The sequence below is a fragment of the Theropithecus gelada genome, chromosome 1, assembly GCF_003255815.1.
Source record: "Theropithecus gelada isolate Dixy chromosome 1, Tgel_1.0, whole genome shotgun sequence".
Lineage (NCBI taxonomy): Eukaryota > Metazoa > Chordata > Mammalia > Primates > Cercopithecidae > Theropithecus > Theropithecus gelada.
Window position 1 is genome coordinate 23,744,786 of NC_037668.1, and position 23,663 is coordinate 23,768,448.

A 23,663-nucleotide genomic window follows, 5' to 3' on the forward strand; every position below is an offset into this window, starting at 1 on the left:
CAAAAATGTGACAAAGTTGGCACTATATAGACTACAAATAGGATGCTTGTTTACTGTGTGAGAGCTGGAACATGAAGACAGAGCACCACCTTTTTCGACCTTAGGAACATGTTGAAATTTGAGGGACTCAAATTTTGTACCTCTCTGCACATATTCATGAATGATTGTGAAAGTGCTATGAATATATATCTAGGGGCTACACATAAAATTTGGCAAGTAGACAAATTAGCAAATATAATATTTTTGGATAATGAAGATTGACTATTGACACCAGATGGTAGTATTTGCCAAGATATCCATAGCAAGACTTCAATTACTTTAAGGTTCATGAATTAATTCAACAAATATTTCTTATGATTCTGCAGATTGTTATTTTCATTTCTTATTTATTTCTCAGTTTTCTAGTATAGTAAGTTATTTTAGTTGAACATGGGGAAAGGGACTTAGCTCTAATTTGTTTAGAAAACTGAGAAAAGGGGCCTAAGGCAAAGGAAACATCCAGGCAGACCAGGTGCAGTTGGCAGCAGCTGCATATATAGAAATTTTTGGAAAATGAACTTGTGATGGGAGAAGGGGAAAAGAAAAATATGGGACAGAGGAGAGCAAAGTACGGGACTGCTGCAGTCTTTCTACCTGGGTTAGACATGATTGGTTCCAACTCATTTGGGTTTCAATCCACTTTGCCACATTTGCATAGTAGTCGTCTGGCTTTTGGTTGGTTGATACCACCTTCAACTCTAGTGATCAGCCTCAGGCAATCATTCAAACTCAACCTTGACAATGTGATAGGCTAAAGGATGGAAGGTAACCTGAGATTTAAGCCAATCATGGTATAGATCCCACTTACCCTTGCTCAGAGTGGTCGTTCAGGGCTATGTACCTGTTCTAAAATGACTTTGTTTACATGACACCTGATTCTTGTGTTTGACAATAGGGAAAATAGATGCTCTCTCTTGTCCTGGGTGGTATGGTGGGAGGTATAAAGCTTGAAACAGCACAAGTCATTTTTTTTCAGCACCAGAGAAATCACACGGGCAAGAAGGTAGAGGCAACGGACTCTCAGAAGAGTCCAGATTAAACTGTATCCAAAGCCTGAATGAACCCTGGACTTCTCAGTGATGGTAGATGATACATTTCCTTTACTGTTTCAGCCTATCATGTTGGGTTTTCTCTTGTTTGTGCTTGAAAGCATCCTATCTGATGTACATGGACCATAGGGGACACTTAGCTGATTTTACTCTTGGTTGAAGTATTCCTCTTTATTTCCATCTTCCTCTTCCTCCTTTCCTGGGATTAGCTGTGTTTTAAAATTGATTTGTTTTCTTTCACAGGTTGAGTATTCTTTATCTGAAATGCTTGGAATCACAAGTGTTTCAGATTTCAGATTTTGTGGGGGGCTTTAGAACATTTGCATATATCCACCAGCTGAGCATCCCTAATCTGGAAATCTGAAACTTGAAATGCTCCAATGAACATTTTCTTTCAGCATCGTGTCTGTGCTCAAAATGTTTTAAATTCGGGAGCACTTTGCATTTCAGATTTTCACATTAGGAGTATTTGACCTATAGTTTTTTCTTATATGTGTCCTTATCTTTTTAAACTCTTACACTGTCCTATTTTTAACTATGCCACCTGGATTAATTACTCTTCTGAACTTTTCATATGCTTCTGACCAGGAATAAAAGTGCTGCATCTGCTGCTAAGTGAGTGACTTTGGAAAGGTTCCCTGATCTTTCTTCTTTTATTCGGTTAAATGGAGGCAAAAATATATACTCTTAGGATTTTCATAGGAATGCAAAGGCAATCTAGTGTTATTAAAATGCCAGGAGTTTGGTCTACGCCCTGCTGCTTGGACATAGAAAACCAGTTACTGAGGCAATGAGTATTGCCAGGGAAGAGGGCTTTAATTGACTGCTGCAGCCGAGGAGATAGGAAATCAATCTCAAATCTGTATCCTTGATCGACTAAAATTAGAGATTTATAGGGCAGGGAAGAAACGGAACCCTGTGTGGCAAAATAGAAATTAGGTAGAGGTAAGGAAGAGGAGTTGGTCAACAGCAAGTAGGTGTTTGTTTAAGCAATCATGATGGGTGAGGAGTCTGACATCTCATTGTCCAGATGCAGTAGTTTGGTAGGTTTTAGTTGTTTTTGACAAAGTTTTGGTTCCTTGGCCAGGAATGTATTGCTAGTAACTTGGCTGCTGTGGGCTGGGAGAATCTCAAAAGCCCTCCTAAGCAGCTGCCAACACTTTTTTGGCCACAAGTGGATGTCAGTTTTTCTTTCTCTGGCCCTACGTCTGCTGGCCCCAGTCATGTTGCTGATTGCCTAGGAAGAGCAGCCGTTGAAATGTGTCATCTAAGTCTGGATGGGTGAACGTCTTTTGTGGGTACCAGGTAGTGGGATCTTCTGCTCTCAATGTGGGGAATTCTGAAGGAATTTCCATTTGCAGGTTGAACAAGCCCAACTGATTGATACAGGAAAGCACCCTGACTGTTCCAGTTTGGACACATTTGGAACTCGTTGGCTGCTGCAGCAGTTGGACAGTGTTTTAGTGATTGCTTGTTTATTTGTGTGTGTCAATATAGTCATAGGAAATCAGAATTTGATAACCTGATAATATTTTGTAACACTGTTTGGCTCCAGTGTTCTTTGGAATCTGGAGAAGTTTGGCTTCTCCATGGGTCATGCTGTTGAGTGAGACAGTGGAATGGTGTTACAGTATTGCGTATATCTAGGCTTTTAGGCTGCTGTTCTAAGCAGGGTTGGGCCTGGTTAGTACATGATGTTCTTCTATAGTGCTGTTTGGCCCCAGTGTTCTTTGGAGTCTGGGGAAGTTTAGCCTTTAAAAATCAAATGGCCACAGAAACTGCTTTACCCAAATTTTGGTTCAAAGCCTTCATTGGATCACCTACTGGAGCAAACAAAGTTGAGCCATGTGAACATGTTCCTAAACCAGTGCGCTGGTATTGCCATCTCATGGCTAGAGTTTCAAGGTAAAAGCTATTACATCTTTGTGTGTGTGTATATATATACATGTTTAGATGTGTTTATGTGTATGCACATTTATTATGTTGTATGTTGTGTCTACCAAATTGGCTTACAAATAAAAGAGCATCTCATACACTAAATAAATAAATCAAAGCCATTTTCAAGTTTATGTGACTTAAGTCATCTTTACTAAAAAAGCTGGCTTTAAAATCATTGGTAAGGTAAAAATAGGAAGGTCTTAACAATGTTAGAATACATTTTGGTCTGGATTTTATAATTGTCTTTGCTAGATATTTTGAGGTGTCAGCGTTTGGCACAGAAGGTTATAAAAGTATAAATCCAGCCAAAACAAAATGATCTTTGTTTGTGTGCCTTCTTTGGCAAGTAAGACTAATTAAATGTTGTTTGTTTAATAAAAACAGCTGAATCTTCTAAGTTATTGGCAAAAATACCTATGTATTTAAGCTGCTTATGTAGGTGAGCACCTAATATTCATAGGCTACAAATAATGGTCAACAGAGCAATAACCTGAAATGATGACTACCTTTGTCTAATATCTCAGTTTTCAGAAGGAACTTATATAAACTGTTTAACACGATGAAAGAATTGAATACATGTAAATGGGATACATGCTAGTAGGTGAGCTTTTTGTGTAATTTAAAATCTTAAAATTATTTTTGATGCTTCTTGGATGTCTGGGTCATTTCCAATTAAGAAAGGGTTAGATATACTGACAAACCAGATCCAGCAGCACATCAAAAAGTTTATCCACCATGATCAGGTGGGCTTCATCCCTGGGATGCAAGGCTGGTTCAACATACGCAAATCAATAAACATAATCCAGCATATAAACAGAACCAAAGACAAAAACCACATGATTATCTCAATAGATGCAGAAAAGGCCTTTGACAAAATTCAACAGCCCTTCATGCTAAAAACACTCAATAAATTCGGTATTGATGGAACGTATCTCAAAATAATAAGAGCTATTTATGACAAACCCACAGCCAATATCATACTGAATGGGCAAAAACTGGAAAAATTTCCTTTGAAAACTGGCACAAGACAGGGATTCCCTCTCTCACCACTCCTATTCAACATAGTGTTGGAAGTTCTGGCTAGGGCAATCAGGCAAGAGAAAGAAATCAAGGGTATTCAGTTAGGAAAAGAAGAAGTCAAATTGTCCCACTTTGTAGATGACATGATTGTATATTTAGAAAACCCCATTGTCTCAGCCCAAAATCTCCTTAAGCTGATAAGCAACTTCAGCAAAGTCTCAGGATACACAATCAACGTGCAAAAACCACAAGCATTCTTATACACCAGTAACAGACAAACAGAGAGCCAAATCAGGAATGAACTTCCATTCACAATTGCTTCAAAGAGAATAAAATACCTAGGAATCCAACTTACAAGGGTTGTAAAGGACCTCTTCAAGGAGAACTACAAACCACTGCTCAGTGAAATAAAAGAGGACACAAATGGAAGAACATACCATGCTCATGGAGAGGAAGAATCAATATCGTGAAAATGGCCATACTGCCCAAGGTAATTTATAGATTCAATGCCATCCCCATCAAGCTACCAATGAGTTTCTTCACAAAATTGGATAAAACTGCTTTAAAGTTCATATGGAACCACAAGAGAGCCTGCATTGCCAAGACAATCCTAAATCAAAAGAACAAAGCTGGAGGCATCACGCTACCTGACTTCAAACTATACTACAAGGCTACAGTAACCAAAACAGCATGGTACTGGTACCAAAACAGACATATAGACCAATGGAACAGAGCAGAGTCCTCAGAAATAATACCACACATCTACAGCCATCTGATCTTTGACAAACTTGACAAAAACAAGAAATGGGGAAAGGATTCCCTATTTAATAAATGGTGCTGGGAAAATTGGCTAGCCATAAGTAGAAAGCTGAAACTGGATCCCTTCCTTACTCCTTATACGAAAATTAATTCAAGATGGATTAGAAACTTAAATGTTAGACCTAATACCATAAAAACTCTAGAAGAAAACCTAGGGAATACCATTAGGGACATAGGCATGGGCAAAGACTTCATGTCTAAAACCCCAAAAGCAACGGCAACAAAGCCAAAATTGACAAATGAGATCTCATTAAACTAAAGAACTTCTGCACAGCAAAAGAAACTACCATCAGAGTGAACAGGTAACCTACAGAATGGGAGAAAATTTTTGCAATCTACTCATCTGACAAAGGGCTAATATCCAGAACCTACAAAGAACTCAAACAAATTTACAAGAAAAAAATAAACAACCCCATCAAAAAGTGGGCAAAGGATATGAACAGATATTCCTCAAAAGAAGACATTCATAGAGCCAACAGACACATGAAAAAATGCTCATCATCACTGGCCATCAGAGAAATGCAAATCAAAACCACAATGAGATACCATCTCGCACCAGTTAGAATGACAATCATTAAAAAGTCAGGAAACAACAGGTGCTGGAGAGGATGTGGAGAAATAGGAACACTTTTACACTGTTGGTGGGATTGTAAACTAGTTCAACCATTATGGAAAACAGTATGGCGATTCCTCAAGGATCTAGAACTATATGTACCATATGACCCAGCCATCCCATTACTGGGTATATACCCAAAGGATTATAAATCATGCTGCTATAAAAACACATGCACTCGTATGTTTATTGCGGCACTATTCACAATAGCAAAGACTTGGAATCAACCCAAATGTCCATCAGTGACAGATTGGATTAAGAAAATGTGGCACATATACACCATGGAATACTATGCAGCCATAAAAAAGGATGAGTTTGTGTCCTTTGTAGGGACATGGATGCAGCCAGAAACCATCATTCTCAGCAAACTATCACAAGAACAGAAAACCAAACACTGCATGTTCTCACTCTTAGGTGGGAACTGAACAATGAGATCACTTGGACTTGGGAAGGGGAACATCACACACTGGGGCCTATCATGGGGAGGGAAGAGTGGGGAGGGGGGAGCGGGGAGGGATTGCATTGGGAGTTATACCTGATGTAAATGACGAGTTGATGGGTGCTGATGAGTTGATGGGTGCAGCACACCAACATGGCACAAGTATACATATGTAACAAATCTGCACGTTATGCACATGTACCCTAGAACTTAAAGTATAACAATAATAATAATAAAAAAAGAAAAGGTTATGATATGGAGAAACACGCTTTTATAAATTGTGGAGTGTCTTCATCTATAAAATGCAAATATTTGATTTTCATCTATAAAATGGAAATATTTGATAGACAGCTAAAGATTTCTTGCTTCTTAGTTTTCACGAAAATTTAAGGTTACTATATACTTTAGTACATAAAGTCTGCCAAAGAAGATGTTTTCTTATTGAGAAATAGAATAATTTTGTTTAATTCAAACGTTTTCTAAAGTTTTATTCCAATTATGGACTTGAAAATCTTATTTATGAACTAAGGTAGAAAGGAACCAGTAAGTAGGGAGAAAGATGTGAAGAAAGTTAAGGATATAAAGATGTATTTTTAGCAAGAAAGGTTAAAACGAAAGGAGGATAATTTTGTGCAAGAATCTTTTTTTTTAACTTTTATTTTCGGTTTGGGTTACACATGCAGGTTTGTGATATAGTAAACTCACGTTGTGGAAGTTTGTTGTACAGATTATGCACCACCCAGGTACTATGCTTAGTACCCAATCTGCTCCTCTCTCTCCTCTCATCCTCCATCCTCAAGGAGGCCCCAGTGTGTGTTGTTTTCTTCCTTGTGTTCATGGATTGTCATCATTTAGCTCCCACTTACAAGTGAGAATATGTGGTATTTGGTTTTCTGTTCCTGCATCGGTTTGCAAAAGATAATGGCCTCCAGCTCCATCCATGTCCCCACAAAAGATATGATCTCATTCTTTTTTATGGCTGCATAATATTCTATGGTGTATATGTACTATATTTTCTTTATCTAATCTGTTATTGATGGGCATTTAGGTTGAATCCATGTCTGCTATTGTGAATAGTGCTTCAATGAACATTTGTGTGCATGTGTCTTTACGGTAGAATGATTTATATTTCTCTGGGTATCTACCTAGTAATGGATTAGTGGGTTGAATAAGTATTTCTGTTTTTAGCTGTTGGAGGAATCACCATACTTCCTCCCACAATGGTTGAACTAATTTACACTCCCACCAACAGCGTATGTGTGTCCCCGGCGAGAAAACAATCTGACAGCAATTTTTTTTTCCTAAAAATAAAATGAATAAAAAAAAATTTAGGACAAAACAGAAAGTCCAAGCGTGACGCAGATGGCTTTTTGAAGACATATGTTGTTTTCTTTCTGTATCTCTGTGTGTTTATCTTCATGTACATACAGAGAAAATGCAAAGTTGAAAAATTTACATAGTAAACATCCTTTAAAAACTGATAGAAAATTAGAGACATTTGGCTAATTAACATTGTTCATAGTTAAAGCTCTTAGTCTTGATGAAGGTACAATAAGAATTATTAAAAGGAAATACATTGGCAGCTTGATAATTCTGTTTTAAATATAGTTAAGCATGGAGCCAGATTTAACATGGAGTCAAATTTTACATAAGTGCTTGCATTGCTTTGTTTCACACTGTATTTGCTAGTCTACATAGAAAGTACTAGCACTAAGGTACTTATTGGTCACATGCTTAAAGTGAATTTCTTAATTTCACAAAACATAGAGTGGTACTGGTGGACTTAAAGACATTAATTAGTATATCAGAAACAGAATATCTGTAATATTTTTTTAGGCTTGGGATAACACTGTAGACTCCAAGGTAAACTGAGTAGGAGAAAATTTGGGGGTTATTTTCCTGTTGGTTTTGCTTTTAATTTTCATTTATTTCCTGTTTGTTCTCCTTTGGGTTTTACATACATATATGTGTGTGTATATACATATATACAATTGATGTTTTTTAGTTTCTAATGTAAGGCTTGTATTTGGTTCTATGAATAGTCATTTTGTTTCCTATGCATTTCCAGAGATTTATCATTTGCTCTATTTATCTAAAATTCCTGAGCTATCTTTGTCAAGCTTCCAAAAATTGGTAGAGGACACCAGCCATTTAAAATTTGGATTGGGGCTGGGTGTGGTGGCTCATGCCTGTAATACCAGCACTTTGGGAGGCCAAGGCAGGCAAATCACCTGAGGTCAGGAGTTGCAGACCAGCCTGGGCAACATGGCAAAACCCTGTCTCTACTAAAAATACAAAAATTAGCTGGAAGAGGGATTACAGTAATCCCAGCTACTCAGGAGGCTGAGGCAGGAGAATAGCTTGAACCCATGAGACAGAGGTTGCCACTGCACTCCAGCCTGGGTGACAGAAGTGAGACTCTGTCTCAAAAAAAAATAGTTGAGTTTTATTTTGTAAAATGAAGAATTTCTCTTTTACAAAGTACACACTGGGAAAAATTAACGTGTAGACAATTGAGAAAACTATTTGGAATTTTAACAATAAAATGGGTACATATAACCTATGTGAGATATACACCCATATGTGAATTCGGAGACGTTTGTTGATTGTGTATACATATGCAGAAACAACAGACTAGACTGTTGCGAAGGTCGTCAAGAAAGTACTGAATGCAATGCATCAATACAGAAAGCATACAGTACAATACCCGTGTTGCAATTAGAGTTGTACACATTAAATAGTATCACTTTTTTTCTTTTGTAATTGAGATTTTATTGGTTGTGTTGAGGGTCAGCACACAGATATTTCAATTCTTAACATGTGTACTGAAAATCTAAAAAGCCATGTATTATAATTATTTTTTAAAGTTATTCCAGTGACTTTCCAGCTTAAAATTTGGAGGCAAATTTTCCTTAAGAGGCTATCAAGTACCAGTATCTTCACATGTTGATAAGCTGTTATAGACATCCCACCAATTCACAATTGAATAGCATATATACTACATACTCAAATTTTTAATATTTCACAGCACGGTAACAAAGTTATTAGAAAAACAGGACTACCACGACCAAAGATGTTACAGAGTGCACACAATTCTGACAACGAAAGCTATGATCAAGGAGTGGTTTCCTTTAGGAAACAATTCTAATGACAAAAAACATGGGACTAGAAGTAATTCAAAATGTTCAAGACATCAAAGGCAAGGCTGTGACTCCATATTGCCATTTAGTATGCTTTGTATTAAAAAATAAAAGCTAACCCCCCATCCATGGAATGTTCAGCTGACACCCGAGACAAAACCTCCCATAATTCGGTATCCCATACTGTTTTCTGGTTGTACCAAAAAATAAACAACCAGAGAATGATTTCACCTTTATAAAAAAGCACTTACATTTAAGAAATGGGGTGAGATGGGATTCGCTCCTTCTTAAAAATATTTCTAGAGCTACTGAAAAACTTGTGTTTACAAAATAGTTGATAAAAATATTCCTCTAGATTGTACAAGAAGGGAGACAGGGATGACCCATAAGACATGGAATGTAATACTAATCAGATGTGGCTTCTTTCTCTGTGGCTTCAGTGGCTGGACTCTCCTCAGTTTTTGTTTTTCCATTTTCTGAAGTAAATCTTTAGTTTCTTGATTACACAAGTTGGCCTGTTTTCCCTTTGCTCCTCTTTCCCCTTTTGTTTGCATTTTTTTTTCTCTGAAGATTTGTCCTTTCCTGTTGCTTTTTCTTTCTTTCTTTTTTTCTTTTTTTTTTTTAGACTGAGTCTCGCTCTGTTACCCAGACTGGAGTGCAGTGGTGCCATCTCGACTCACTGCAACTTCCGCCTCCCGGGTTCAAGTGATTCTTCTGCCTTAGCCTCTGGAGTAGCTGGGATTACAGGTGCCCACCACCACACCCGGCTAATTTTTGTATTTTTAGTAGGGATGGGTTTCACCATGTTGACCAGGCTGGTCTTGAACTCCTGACATCAGGTGATCTGCCCAACTCGACCTCCCAAAGTGCTGGGATTACAGGCCTGAGCCACCACGCCTGACCTCCTGCTGCCTTTTCTGGCTTCATTCCACTTTTGGAGGAGGTTTAGCTGACAACGGCACTGATTTCCTCTTCGGCTCTTCCTTTGTGGCTCCTTCATCCTGGTGGTGTGGAGGGTGCATGCCAGGTGCCTGTGGGCTGCTGGGCATGAGAGCCTTGGTTAAGCTATGCTGCCTAGCCACTGCGGCTCCACCCGCCTAAGCTGCTGAGACCCCAACATCATGTGTTATAAGAACACATAGGCAAGAAGGATGACACATTAATACATTAAAATGTGGGGAAGGGAAGGAAGTGGGGATAGTAGGGGATAATAAGTAAATAAAATAATTTACAGAGGAGGCCTGCTCAGACCAAATGATATCCATGAGCCATTAATCAAGAGAATGAACTCAACAATCTACACTTAAGATTCCAGAGAAGACAGAACACAATACAACAAATCAAAAATTGGAAAATTATGATGCATAGAATGAAGAGACTGAATTGGGATAAAAGGGTTGCACCATGGGTAACTTCGCAGTGAAAAATCATAAAAATGCATGATATTGTGTAAAATACTTCTGTGTCTAAGTACAGAATCAAAATATCTGCAACATTAAAATTTGGGTTGAAAATGTCAGGGTTTTTCACCCTAATATCAAAACCAGGAAAAGACAATAATAAAAAAATGAAAACTGCAGACCAGTATCCCTAATGAATGCAGGTGCAGAAACTCTCAACAAAATACTAGCTGTCTGAATCCAACAGCATATCAAAAAGTTAATACATCATGATCAACTGGGTTTTGTACCAAGGATGCAGGGATGGTTTAACATATGCAAGTCGATAAATATGATACATCACATAAGCAGAATTAAAAACAAACACCATACGATCATTTCAATAGATGCAGAGAAAGTATTTGATAAAATCCAGCATTCCTTTATGACAAAACCCTCCATAAAATAGGCATAGAAAGGACTTACCTCAAAGTAATAAGAGCCATATATGACAAACCCACCGCCAACATCATACTGAATGGGGAAAAGTTGAAAGCATTCCCCTTGATAACTGGAACAAGACAAGGACGCCCACTTTCACCACTTCCATTCAATATCATACTCAAAGTCCTAGCCAGAGTAGTAAGACAAGAAAAACAAATAAAGGATATCCAAATTGGAAAAGAGATCAAACTGTGACTGTTCACCCATGAGTTGATCACATACTTAGAAAAACCTAAAGATGCATCCAAAAAGCTCCTAGATCTGACAAACAAATTCAGTAAAGTCTCAGGATACAAAACCAATGTACACAAATCAGTAGCACTGCTACACACCAACAGTGACCAAGCCAAGAATCAAATAAAAAAAGTCCCTTTCACAACAGCTGCAAAAAATAAAATAAAATAGGAATATGCTTAATAAAGGATCTTGAAGGATCTCTACAAGTAAAACTACAAAACACTGCTGAAAGAAATCATAGATGACACAAACAAATGGTAACACATCCCATACTCAGGATGGGTGGAATTAATATTGTGAAAATGACCATGCTGCCCAAAGCAGTCTACAGATTCAATGCAATTCCCATAAAAATATCTTCATAATTTTTCAGGGAACTAGAAAAAAGAATCCTGAAATCCATATGGATCCAAGAAAGAGCCCACATAGCCAAAACAACACTATGCAAAAGAACAAATCTGGAGGCATCACATCACTCAACTTTAAATTACACTACAAGGCTATAGTTACCAAAACAGCATGGTACTGGCATAGAAATAGACATGTAGACCAATGGAACAGCATAGAAAACCCAGAAATAAAGCCATATATTCAACAACCAACTGATCTTTGACAAAGCATACAGAAACATAAAGTAGGGGAAATGACACCCTATTGAAGAAAAGGTGCTTGGATAACTGACAAGCCACATGCAGAAGAATGGAACTGGATTCCCATCTCTCACCTTACACAAAGATCAACTGAAGATGGATCAAGGACTTAAATATAATACCCTAAACCATGAAAAATCCATAACATAACATCAGAAAAACTCTTCTGCACATTGGCTTAGGCATATAATTCATGACTTAAAGCCCCAAAAGCAAATGCAACAACAAAAATAAATATATGGAACCTAATTAAACTAAAAACCTTCTGCACAGCAAAAGAAATAATCAGTGGAGTAAACAGACAACCCAGTGAATGGGAGAAAATATTCATAGACTATGCATCTGACAAAGAACTAGTATCCAGAATCTACATGGAACTCAAATAAATCAGCAAGAAAATGACAAATAATTCCACCAAAAAGTGGGCAAAGAACATGAATAGACAATTATCAAAAGAAGATACACAAATAGCCAACAAACATAAAAAAAAAAGCTGAACATCACTAATCATCAGGGAAATGAAAATTAAAACCACAACGAGATACCACCTTACTCCTGCAAGGATGGCCATAATTAAAAAGTAAAAAACCAAAAGATGTTGGCACGGATGTGGTAAAAAGGGAACACTTATCTACTGTGGTTGGGGATGTAAATTAGTACAACCATTATGGAAAACAGTATGGAGATTCCTGAAAGAACTCAAAGTAGAACTACCATTCGATCCAGCAATCCCACTACTGGGTATCTACCCAAAGGAAATGAGATCATTACATGAAAAAGACACATGCACATGCATGTTTATAGAAGCACAATTCGCAATTGCAAAGATATGGAACCAACCTAAGTGCCCATTGACCAATGAGTGGATAAAGAAAGTGTGGTATATATTTACCATGGAATACTACTCAGCCACAAAACAGAACAAAATAATGTCTTTTGCAGCCACTTGGGTGGAGCTGGAAGCCATTTCTCATAGGTGGGAACTGAACAATGAGATCACTTGGACTCAGGAAGGGGAACATCACACACCGGGGCCTATCATGGGGAGGGGGGAGGGGGGAGGGATTGCATTGGGAGTTATACCAGATGTAAATGACGAGTTGATGGGTGCAGCACACCAACATGGCACAAGTATACATATGTAACAAACCTGCACGTTATGCACATGTACCCTACAACTTAAAGGATAATAATAATAAATTAATTAAAAAAAACAACAACAAAACAAACAAACAAACAAACAAAAAGAATGAAAAATCAAATATTGTATGTCTCACTTATAAGTGGGAGCTAAGCTATGAGGACACAAAGGCATAAAAGTGATATAATGGACTTTGGATACTTGTCAAGGAGAAGATTGGGAGGGGGTGAGGGATAAAAGACTACATATTGGATAATGTGTACACTGCTGGGTGACAGGTGTCCTAAAATCTCAGAAATCACCAGTAAATAAGTTATCCATGTAACCAAAAACCACCTGCATCCCAAAAACTATTGGAAAACAAAGTTTTGTATTCTACCACTAGATGACAGTAGAGATTAAAATGCCATTTCTGCATGCTTGTTATTAAAAATTTTGTCTTATGGCTCCCCCTAAATCATGCAGCAGCTCAGAAACCTTTCCTTAAAATCACAATAACTCTTTGGCTCTAAAATATTAAAAATACATTGATAACAATACAGGAATAGAATCCAGGGAAATACATGGCACAATAAAATAAGATGAAGCCACGAATGGAGTAAATTTTTAAAAAGTGCCTTGATACCCTATACTCTGGTTAGATGTGGGTCACACATTGTTAGAGGACCATCATGGTTAAGAAAGGATCAGTTACGTACTCGCAGTGCCTAGAAGATAGACAATGGGTTGTTTAGGAGAATTACAGCTATTCCTGGTCCTGAGGCCACAGGGAGATTTGTCCATCAGAGGAGAAACTGCTTAATGCAGTGAACAATGTTCTAAAGAAAGTTCTTTCAGTAAATTTTACAAAGTCCATAGGTCTTTTTGTGGTTAAGTCTCTTAAAGTAAGATCATTATGTCAGCCTATGACAAAGACTGGGAAAAGTAATTCTACACAGAATAACAGGATCTAGTCCAGACATGCAGTTTTCTGATGTTCTAGCAAACCCAAGGGTAGATTTTGTTATCTGTAGAAACGAATAGACTCCACATCTCTCAAAGATACTGTTTATATTGAACAGATTTAAATTATTTTTGAAGCAGCAGCAACTTTTAAATTATGTATTCTAACATATGCCAGATGTAAAACTATTTTCTATCATCTGTTAAATACAGAACAGTAGCTTTAACAATAGGTTGACTTACAAGTGGAATTGGAATTGGAAATTTCTTGTGGCTTCTGCAAATCTACTCAAGGACTTCTGCTTGAATCTTAGGCTTGCTCCCAGAAGGCTGATAGCACCCATAGAGAGCATCAAGATTCTTCCTGTGATATAATTTTTTTCCCAAATACAAAGGCACTAGTTGACATAACTACAACCCCCTTCATCCCAATGCACAACCAACTCTACCTCATAGAGAATGCCAGATATGGCTTTATACAGGAAACTATCTGAAACATATACGAATCTTAATAAGGGTATAAAGTGAGAAAAAAGAATAATACGGCTATGAAGTAAGAAAAGCAGCCATGGGTCGTTGAGCTATTTCCAGATTGCCCATTCAAGTAAAACTGGTTACTAACTATACACCTACATAGCTAAATAAATAAATGGCTTGCCAAATGGGTTATATGGCAGAGAACACTGGTTGTCTCCCAGGATATGTTTGTCACTTCCTCTAGAATAACTGAAACCTGCTGAATTAGCTGGGCAGAATAAAAGCTATGTTTCTTAGCACCCTTTGAGCTGATTGTGGTCATGTGATTACAACCTGACAAATGTGATGTATAACTTCTGCAGAAAGCAGCTCTGAAATCAGGGGAAGTGGATGTGCTCATTTCTTCCCTTCCTGGATGAAAGCACCTGGATGAAAGGTGAATTTGATGGAAAGACCTCTGGCAGTCACCTCAGAGTATGGGATGACCCCTAGAATGAGGACTAACTGTGGGTAAAGACCAAAACAAAACAAAAAAATAAAAACTCTCCCACAACAAAAAAGGAAACTGGGAACTGAGTTCCTGACACCATGGAATGTCATATCAACCCTACATTGCCTTCTCCTGTCTTTTTATAAGAGAGAGAGAGAGAGAAAGAGAAATGTGGTTGCATTATTTCATCTTGTTGAGACGGAGGCTTGCACTCTCGCCCAGGCTGGAGTACAATGACATGATTTCGGCTCACTGCAACCTCTGCCTCCTGGGTTCAAGCAAGTCTCCTGCCTCATCCTCCTGAGTAGCTGGGACTATAGCACGTGCCACCATGCCCAGCTAATTTTTGTATTTTTAGTGGAGATGGGGTTTCCCCATATTGGCCAGGCTGGTCTCGAACTCCTGAGCTCAAGTGATCCACCCACCTTGGCCTCCCAAATTGCTGGGATTAAAGGCATGAACTACTGTGCCTGGCTACATCTTTTAAAAGATACTGTCAGTTTGAATTTTCTGTCACTCACAACCAAACTTAAGTAATTCAGGATGTCAGTTGAGTATCAATTAATCATCAATAGCATTGATCTATGAAATGCTTATTTGAGGCTCTTTATTTTTCTCATTGTGATGACCTATGTGGATTACTTAATTTTTATTAAGGCAAAATCAAAATTTGATAATAGCACCCAAGTTATTTGTATTTACGTTCACTTTCACTTTTGTCTTTATATTTTCTAAAGCAAGGGAGAAAAATGCAACTAGTCATTCCAAAATTTATATGAAAATAAACTTGTTAGAAATCAGAGGGAACTTTTTAATGATTGCCATTCTAACTGGTGTGAGATGGTATCTCATTGTGGTTTTGATTTGCATTTCTCTGATAGCCAGTGATGATGAGCATTTTTTCATGTGTCTGTTGGCTGTATGAATGTCTTCTTTGGAGAAGTGTCTGTTCATATCCTTTGCCCACTTTTCGATGGGGTTGTTTGTTTTTTCTTGTAAATTTGTTTGAGTTCTTTGTAGGTTCTGGATATTAGTTAGCCCTTTGTCAGATGAGTAGATTGCAAAAATGTTCTCCCATTCTGTAGGTTGCCTGTTCACTCTGATGGTAGTTTCTTTTGCTGTGCAGAAGCTCTTTAGTTTAATTAGATCCCATTTGTCAATTTTGGCTTTTGTTGCTGTTGCTTTTGGTGTTTTAGACATGAAGTCCTTGCCCATGCCTATGTCCTGAATGGTATTACCTAGGTTTTCTTCTAGGATTTTTATGGTATTAGGTCTAACATTTAAGTCTCTAATCCATCTTGAATTAATTTTCGTATAAGGAGTAAGGAAAGGATCCAGTTTCAGCTTTCTACTTCTGGCTAGCCAATTTTCCCAGTACTATTTATTAAATAGGGAATCCTTTCCCCATTTCTTGTTTTTCTCAGGTTTGTCAAAGATCTGATGACTGTAGATGTGTGGTATTATTTCTGAAGACTCTGTTCTGTTCCAATGGCAATCATTAAAAAGTCAGGAAACAACAGGTGCTGGAGAGGATGTGGAGAAATAGGAACACTTTTACACTGTTGGTGGGATTGTAAACTAGTTCAACCATTATGGAAAACAGTATGGCGATTCCTCAAGGATCTAGAACTAGAAGCACCATATGACCCAGTCATCCCATTACTGGGTATATACCCAAAGGATTATAAATCATGCTGCTATAAACACACATGCACATATATGTTTATTGCGGCACTATTCACAATAGCAAAGACTTGGAATCAACCCAAATGTCCATCAGTGACAGACTGGATTAAGAAAATGTGGCACATATACACCATGGAATACTATGCAGCCATAAAAAAGGATGAGTTTGTGTCCTTTGTAGGGACATGGATGCAGCTGGAAACCATCATTCTCAGCAAACTATCGCAAGGACAGAAAACCAAACACCGCATGTTCTCACTCATAGGTGGGAACTGAACAATGAGATCACTTGGACTCGGGAAGGGGAACATCACACACTGGGGCCTATCATGGGGAGGGGGGAGTGGGGAGGGATTGCATTGGGAGTTATACCTGATGTAAATGATGAGTTGATGGGTGCTGACGAGTTGATGGGTGCAGCACGCCAACATGGCACAGGTATACATATGTAACAAACCTGCACGTTATCCACATGACCCTAGAACTTAAAGTATAATTAAAAAAAAAAAAAAAAAAAAAATATGAAAAAAAAAAAGAAAGAAATCAGAAGGAACTTCTGGGAAAATGATAGAGTGAAATATTTCATAACCCATTTCACTGAGGTAAATCCCAAGTAGAGAAGAAACTTCATCTATATTGAATCTAGTAAAGAGCTATAGCTGAAAACAAAAGCCAAGGAGTAACTATTTTTTATGTTTTCACCCTTTCTACTTTGTCAGAAACACTGAATAGAGTTTTGTCTTTTCTAATCCTTGTTAGAATTCTGATTTAAAGAGAGGAAGAGAGAAAAAATGCCAACTTGGTAGACACCTTCAGAATTTAGTTTTATCATAAAAACTGTTTGAATAATTAGACCTTTACATTCCTGAAGATAAAATAAACATGTAATCTTTTATCTTATTTTGTTCAACAAAATTGTTCAGAAAATCAAAGTGGTAAAGACAATGTAAAATTTTAATATTTTAATACTGATGTTGTACACTGTTTTACTTAACATTTTGGAGAGTAATTGCCTTGCTCTTCAACTCAGGAAAACACTTTTTTGTGGCTAATGTAATTGGTTTCTGTAACAACATCAGCAAATAAAATGATGCTTATTATTGAAAAGAAAGTTATAATAAAAGTTGGTATAAATTTTTAGCACACATTTTTCTAATTTTGAGTATGATGAAAGGTTAATATCTACAGTTTAATAGAAAAAGTTCAATTCAAGAGAGCGTAAACAAAGCTACTAGGACTTTTGTTAGAAGACGACTATAGGGAATAAAGTATTATGGAAATGGAGAATAAAATTATTTGGGAAGAATCTTTTGGTGGAGCCAATGTAAGTGGCCTTTGGTTTTAGAAAACAATCTGTGGCCATGAATCTTTGACCTTGTTGGTATGCAGTGGCCTATGTGGTTGAACATGACTGACTTTTATATGCTGTACGACTGCCTCCTTACTGCTGTGGTCTGAATAGGCAGTTGCAGGACTTTGTTTCTAGGGGCCATTTGAGGTTTTTATTGTGGTAAGTTGTGGCTGTTTAAGATGGGGTTGCTTAAGATGCGTGTTTAGTGGCTCTATGTAGATAAGTGTCTCAGGTCAGTTGCTGAGGAAACACTCAGATGAGCCTTGGCCTGCAGAATGCTTACTGGGGAGAGTGAAACAGAACTACCAAAAGAGAGAGGGAAGCAGGACTGAGCAGAGAGACACGGAACCGTGATGCAGTTGTAACAGAGGATCTAACAACCTCATAGAGAGTTCTGGAGCTAAGGTGGACCTTCAGAGGTTTTCTAAAATGAAGTAACGGGCTCATACCCTTGTACTTCTATATTTGATGTGGGCTTTCCCTAGGGAAAGAATGCCCCCTTAGGCAAAGTGGCTCCCTTCTACATAAGGCAATTTTTAGAGGGACTCATCTGTGAGTGGTCAGCAGCCAACACTCCTTGAAGCTGAGGAATAAGCAAATTTGTCCTGAAGAGGGTGTATTGCTGGCTGACTACAGCACCCACTAGAGCAAGGGTATGTCCTTATGGAAGTAGGGATTTACTTGCTGGACCTTAAATAAATGCCCAGGTCTCACAAACGGTGTCAATATTGTAAACACAGGCCAAGGCCAGAGCAAATCTTAGGAAATATGCATGGGATTCTACAAGCAGTAACGTTAACTAGGCTACCTTGGCATGATGACTAAGGCAAAAATTCTATTAATGGAACCAGAGACCTCTTAAACATCAGTTCTTCTTCCTCTTTTTTTTTTTTTTTTAAACGAAGTCTTGCTCTGTCGCCCAAGCTGGAGTGCAGTGGTGTGACCTCGGCTCATTGTAATCTCTGCCTCCTGGGTTCAAGCGATTCCCTTGCCTCAGCCTCCTGAGTAGCTGGGACTATGGGCACACACTATCATGCCTGGCTAATTTTTTGTATTTTGTAGAGACAGGGTTTCACCACATTGACCACAATGGTCTCGATCTCCTGACCTCGTGATCTGCCCACCTCAGCCTCCCAAAGTGCTGGGGTTACAGGTGTGAGCCACTGTGCTCAACTGACATTGGTTCTTCTAAAACACCAGGCAGCAAAATAATTAGTGCCAGCTTTTGCCTTAATTTTCAGTCCAGACTGAAAGGTCTGCAGTCTAGATGAGATACCTCAAATTTGGTTTGTCTCCAATATTATTTTAAACTGGTTTCAGGGTCAAGAAGGAGTCCCATGAAAGAACTCACCTTGACTTTATGTGGCTTGTACAGAGGCCCAGGAATCATCCCACACTACATAGGCTCAATTTGCCTATACCTGTTATTGCTTAGATTTTTGAGACACAAATTGTGGCTTCATACATATAAGGATGGTAAATTCTATCAATAAACAACTAAAAAGGAAACAGAAAGACTCCTTTTTTTAAAAATTATACTTTAAGTTCTAGGGTACATGTGCACAACATGCAGGTTTGTTACGTATGTATACACATGCCGTGTTGGTGTGCTGCACCCATTAACTCATCATTTACATTAGGTATTTCTCCTAATGCTATCCTTCCCCGATCCCTCCACCCCACGATAGGCCCCAGTGTGTGATGTTCCCCGCCCCGTGTCCAGCTGTTCTCATTGTTCAGTTCCCACCTATGAGTGAGAACATGCGTTGCTTGATTTTCTGTCCTTGTGACAGTTTGCTCAGTATGATGAGGAAACAGAAGGACTTCTGTTTCTAGAAATGTTATACTACGTAATTTGGACCAACTCTCTTATCGAGGATATCTAGAAAAAAACAATAAAAATATGAAATAAAATCTGCCTCAAGGCATCAAATAACCAACAAAGGGGAGATGAATTACTGGGTCAATATCCAGGAGGAGAGACAAGCTTATAGTGATGAACCCTGTATTTGGGGTTGCTTTTCTCCCCAGAGGCATCTACTGATTCCATGAGAGGCGCCAATGAGACTGAGAAGCTAAGCTTTTAACAGACTTGTAAATCTTCAAATATATAATTGAAGCTCACATTTTAAATTGGGAACTTAAGGGGCTAATTCTAGGAGTACGTATAAAACAGAAGGAGAATAACTTGTGCAGGGATTACAACACAGTTCCAAATTATCTTAATCTCTGAAATTAATAAGGCAATTTAGATCCAATCTCCTTAAATAAATATAGAGCAAGATAACATCATCCTGTGTCCCAAATTATTTCTACATTTTTAAAGTAAATGAACTATATGAAAATATTGACATATGTGAATGACATATGATATGAGTGATTCAGTTTTTGGCAGGACAAAGTTAGAAATTCAGAGCATCATCTAAGAAAATGTATTACTATTGTCTTCACTTGCAAATATTACAGGAAATTATAACATTATGGTGGAACATTTGTATAGAAGACTAACATTACCACCAAATAATATAGCATATTACTTAGGGTATAAAATACAAAACCAAACAATTAGGATTATGGTAGATATGATGAATCAAATAAATTTAAATAAGGTAAGAAATTCTCTATATTATCCACTAAGGTTTGATGACATATCCTCAAATATAAGTTAGGTAAAGCAGATTATTACTATTAATTTGTGTATTTCCAAGTGCTTATAATTCCATATAAAACACTTTTGGTGTGTTGAACAAATTTCTCAGTGTATGGAATTACTAGAAAAATTATATGCGACATTAATAGGCAAGTTACAAAAGTTAAATATAAACAAAATAATTTGAAGATTCAGGATATGACAATGCCACCATGCATGGTAAATATAATTGGCAACATCTAAAAATATGTGAAAAAATTCAGTGTCATTCTATATTCTTTGATCCAATAACAGTCTTTTTTTCCCCTCTCCTAAACAAATGACACGTTTGTAGTATGTTAAAAGGCAAGAAAAATTCAGAAAAAAGCCCCAAGACTTTCATATGGTCTTTATTAGCCTGCTGTAAACATTAAGTGCTTTCTTTTTTCTCTTTTTTAAATTATATTTTAAGTTCTGGAATACATGTGCAGAACGTACAAGTTTGTTACATAGATATACACATACCATGGTGGTTTGTTGCACCCACCAACTCATCATCTACATTAGGTATTTCTCCTAATGCTATCTGTCCCTTAATCCCTCATCCCCTGACAGGCCCCAGTGTGTGATGTTCCCTGCCCTGTGTCTATGTGTTCTTATTGTTCAACTCCCATTTATGAGTGAGAACATGTGTGTTTGGTTTTCTGTTCCTGTGTTAATTTGCTGAGAATGATGGTTTCCAGCTTCATCCATGTCCCTGCAAAGGACATGAACTCATCCTTTTTTATGGCTGCATAATATTCTATGGTGTACATGTGCCACATTTTCTTGATCCAGTCTATCATTGATGGGCATTTGGGTTGGTTCCAAGTGTTTGCTATTGTGAATAGTGCCAGAATAAACATACAGGTGCATGTGTCTTTATAGTAGAATGATTTATAATCCTTTGGGTATAAATCCAATAATGGGATCACTGGGTCAAATGGTATTTCTAGTTTTAGATCCTTGAGGAATTGCCACACTGTCTTCCACAATGGTTGAACTAATTTACACTAATTTACCATCAACTAATTTACCATCAACGGTGTAAAAGCATTCCTATTTCTCCACATCCTCTCCAGCATCTGTTGTTTCCTGACTTTTTAATGATCACCATCTTTGTGGTGTTTGCTGTATTTCCCAAATTTGAATGTTGGCCAATCTTGTTAGGTTGGGGAAGTTCTCCTGGATAATATCCCAAAGAGTGTTTTCAAACTTGGTTTCATTTCCCCCATCACTTTCAAATACACCAATCAAATGTAGGTTTGGTCTTTTCACATAGACCAATATTTCTTGGAGGCTCTGTTCGTTGCTTTTCATTCTTTTTTCTCTAATCTTGTCTTCATGCTTTATTTCATTAAGTTGATTTTCAATCTCTGATATCCTTTTTTTCACTTGATCAATTTGGCTATTGATACTTGTGTATGCTTCATGAAGTTCTCGTGCCGTGTTTTTCAGCTCCATCATGCCATTTATGTTCTTCTCTAAACTGCTTATTTTAGTTAGCAATTCCTGTAACCTTTTTTCAAGGCTCTTAGCTTCCTTGCTTTGGGTTAGAATATGCTTCTTTAGCTTGGAGGAGTTTGTTATTACCACCTTCTGAAGCCTACTTTTGTCAAATTGTTAAACTCATTCTCCATCCAGTTTGGTTTCCTTGCTGGAGATGAGCTGTGTTCCTTTGGAGGAGAAGAGGCATACTGGTTTTTGGAATTTTCAGCCTTTTTGCTCTGGTTTTTCCTCATCTTCCTGGATTTATCTACCTTTGGTCTTTCATGTTGGTGACCTTTGGATGGGGTTTTTATGTGGACATCCTTTTTGTTGATGTTGATGCTTTTTCCTTTCTGTTTGTTAGTTTTCCTCCTAATAGTCTGACCCCTCTGCTGCAGGTCTGCTGGAGTTTGCTGGAGGTCCACTCCAGACCCTGTTTGCCTGCGTATCACCAGTGGAGGCTGCAGAACAGCAAATATTGCTGCCTGTTCCTTTTTCTGGAAGATTTGTCCCAGAGGGGCACCTGCCAGATGCCAGCAGGAGCTCTCCTGTATGAAGTGTCTGTCGTCACCTGCTGGGAGGTGTCTCCCAGTCAGGAGGCACAGGGCTCAGGGAACCACCTGAGAAGGCAGACTACCCCTTAGAAGAGCTTGAGCACTGTGCTGGGAGATCTGGTGCTCTCTCCAGAGCCACCAGGCAGGAATGTTTAGGTCTCCCGAAGTTGTGCCCACAGCTTCCGCTTCCCCCAGGTACTCTGTCTCAGGGAGATGGGACTTTTATCTATAAGCCCCTGACTTGGGCTGCTGCCTTTCTTTCGGGGATGCCCTTCCCAGAGAGGAAGAATCTAGATAGGCTCATTCACAGTTTTTTAAAAAACTTTTGTACTAAAAGATATAGTAAAAGTTTATCTCTAAATAGTTTAAAAAGATCATACAAGAGTAGTATTATCTTTCAGTCTTGACAAAACATTGGATTGCATTGCAAATAGAAATAAATATAAAATTATAACCATGGTTGATTATATGATGAGGAAGTTGAGCTGACACCATCGTATTTCTAGGGATTCAATTAGTGGTAGTCTGCAATACTTCTTTAGAAACTTTGAAGGTATTAATGAAATGATGGACTCTAGAAAACAAGCCAAAAGTATAAGTACTTCCAAAAATACTTTGAAATTGATGTGTTTAGTACCAGTTTGGCATGATATTTAAGTAAAATTAACACCATAAGCAGAATTATATTAAAATCCCAATAATTCCTTGCAAACTTCAAAGGATGATGACATTTTTAAATGAAAAAATTAACTGATAGTATTCATAAGAAGATATCATCGATACTTAACAAACCTGCAGTTTTTAAACACTTAGACTCCAAATTCTGTATTATAAAGTCAGTCTTTGCTTTGCATATTAATGCAGGGCTGTAAAAATTGATCATGCAAGCCGAAACCATGTGAAAGGATCTCAATAATCAAGGAAGAGAATTACGATCATCCTGGTACACTGAAACATCTTTGTCAAAATATTCAAAGCCCACTTACTATTGGTTATAAATATATAGGGAAGTGAAAAACAGTACAACTATAATTTACTT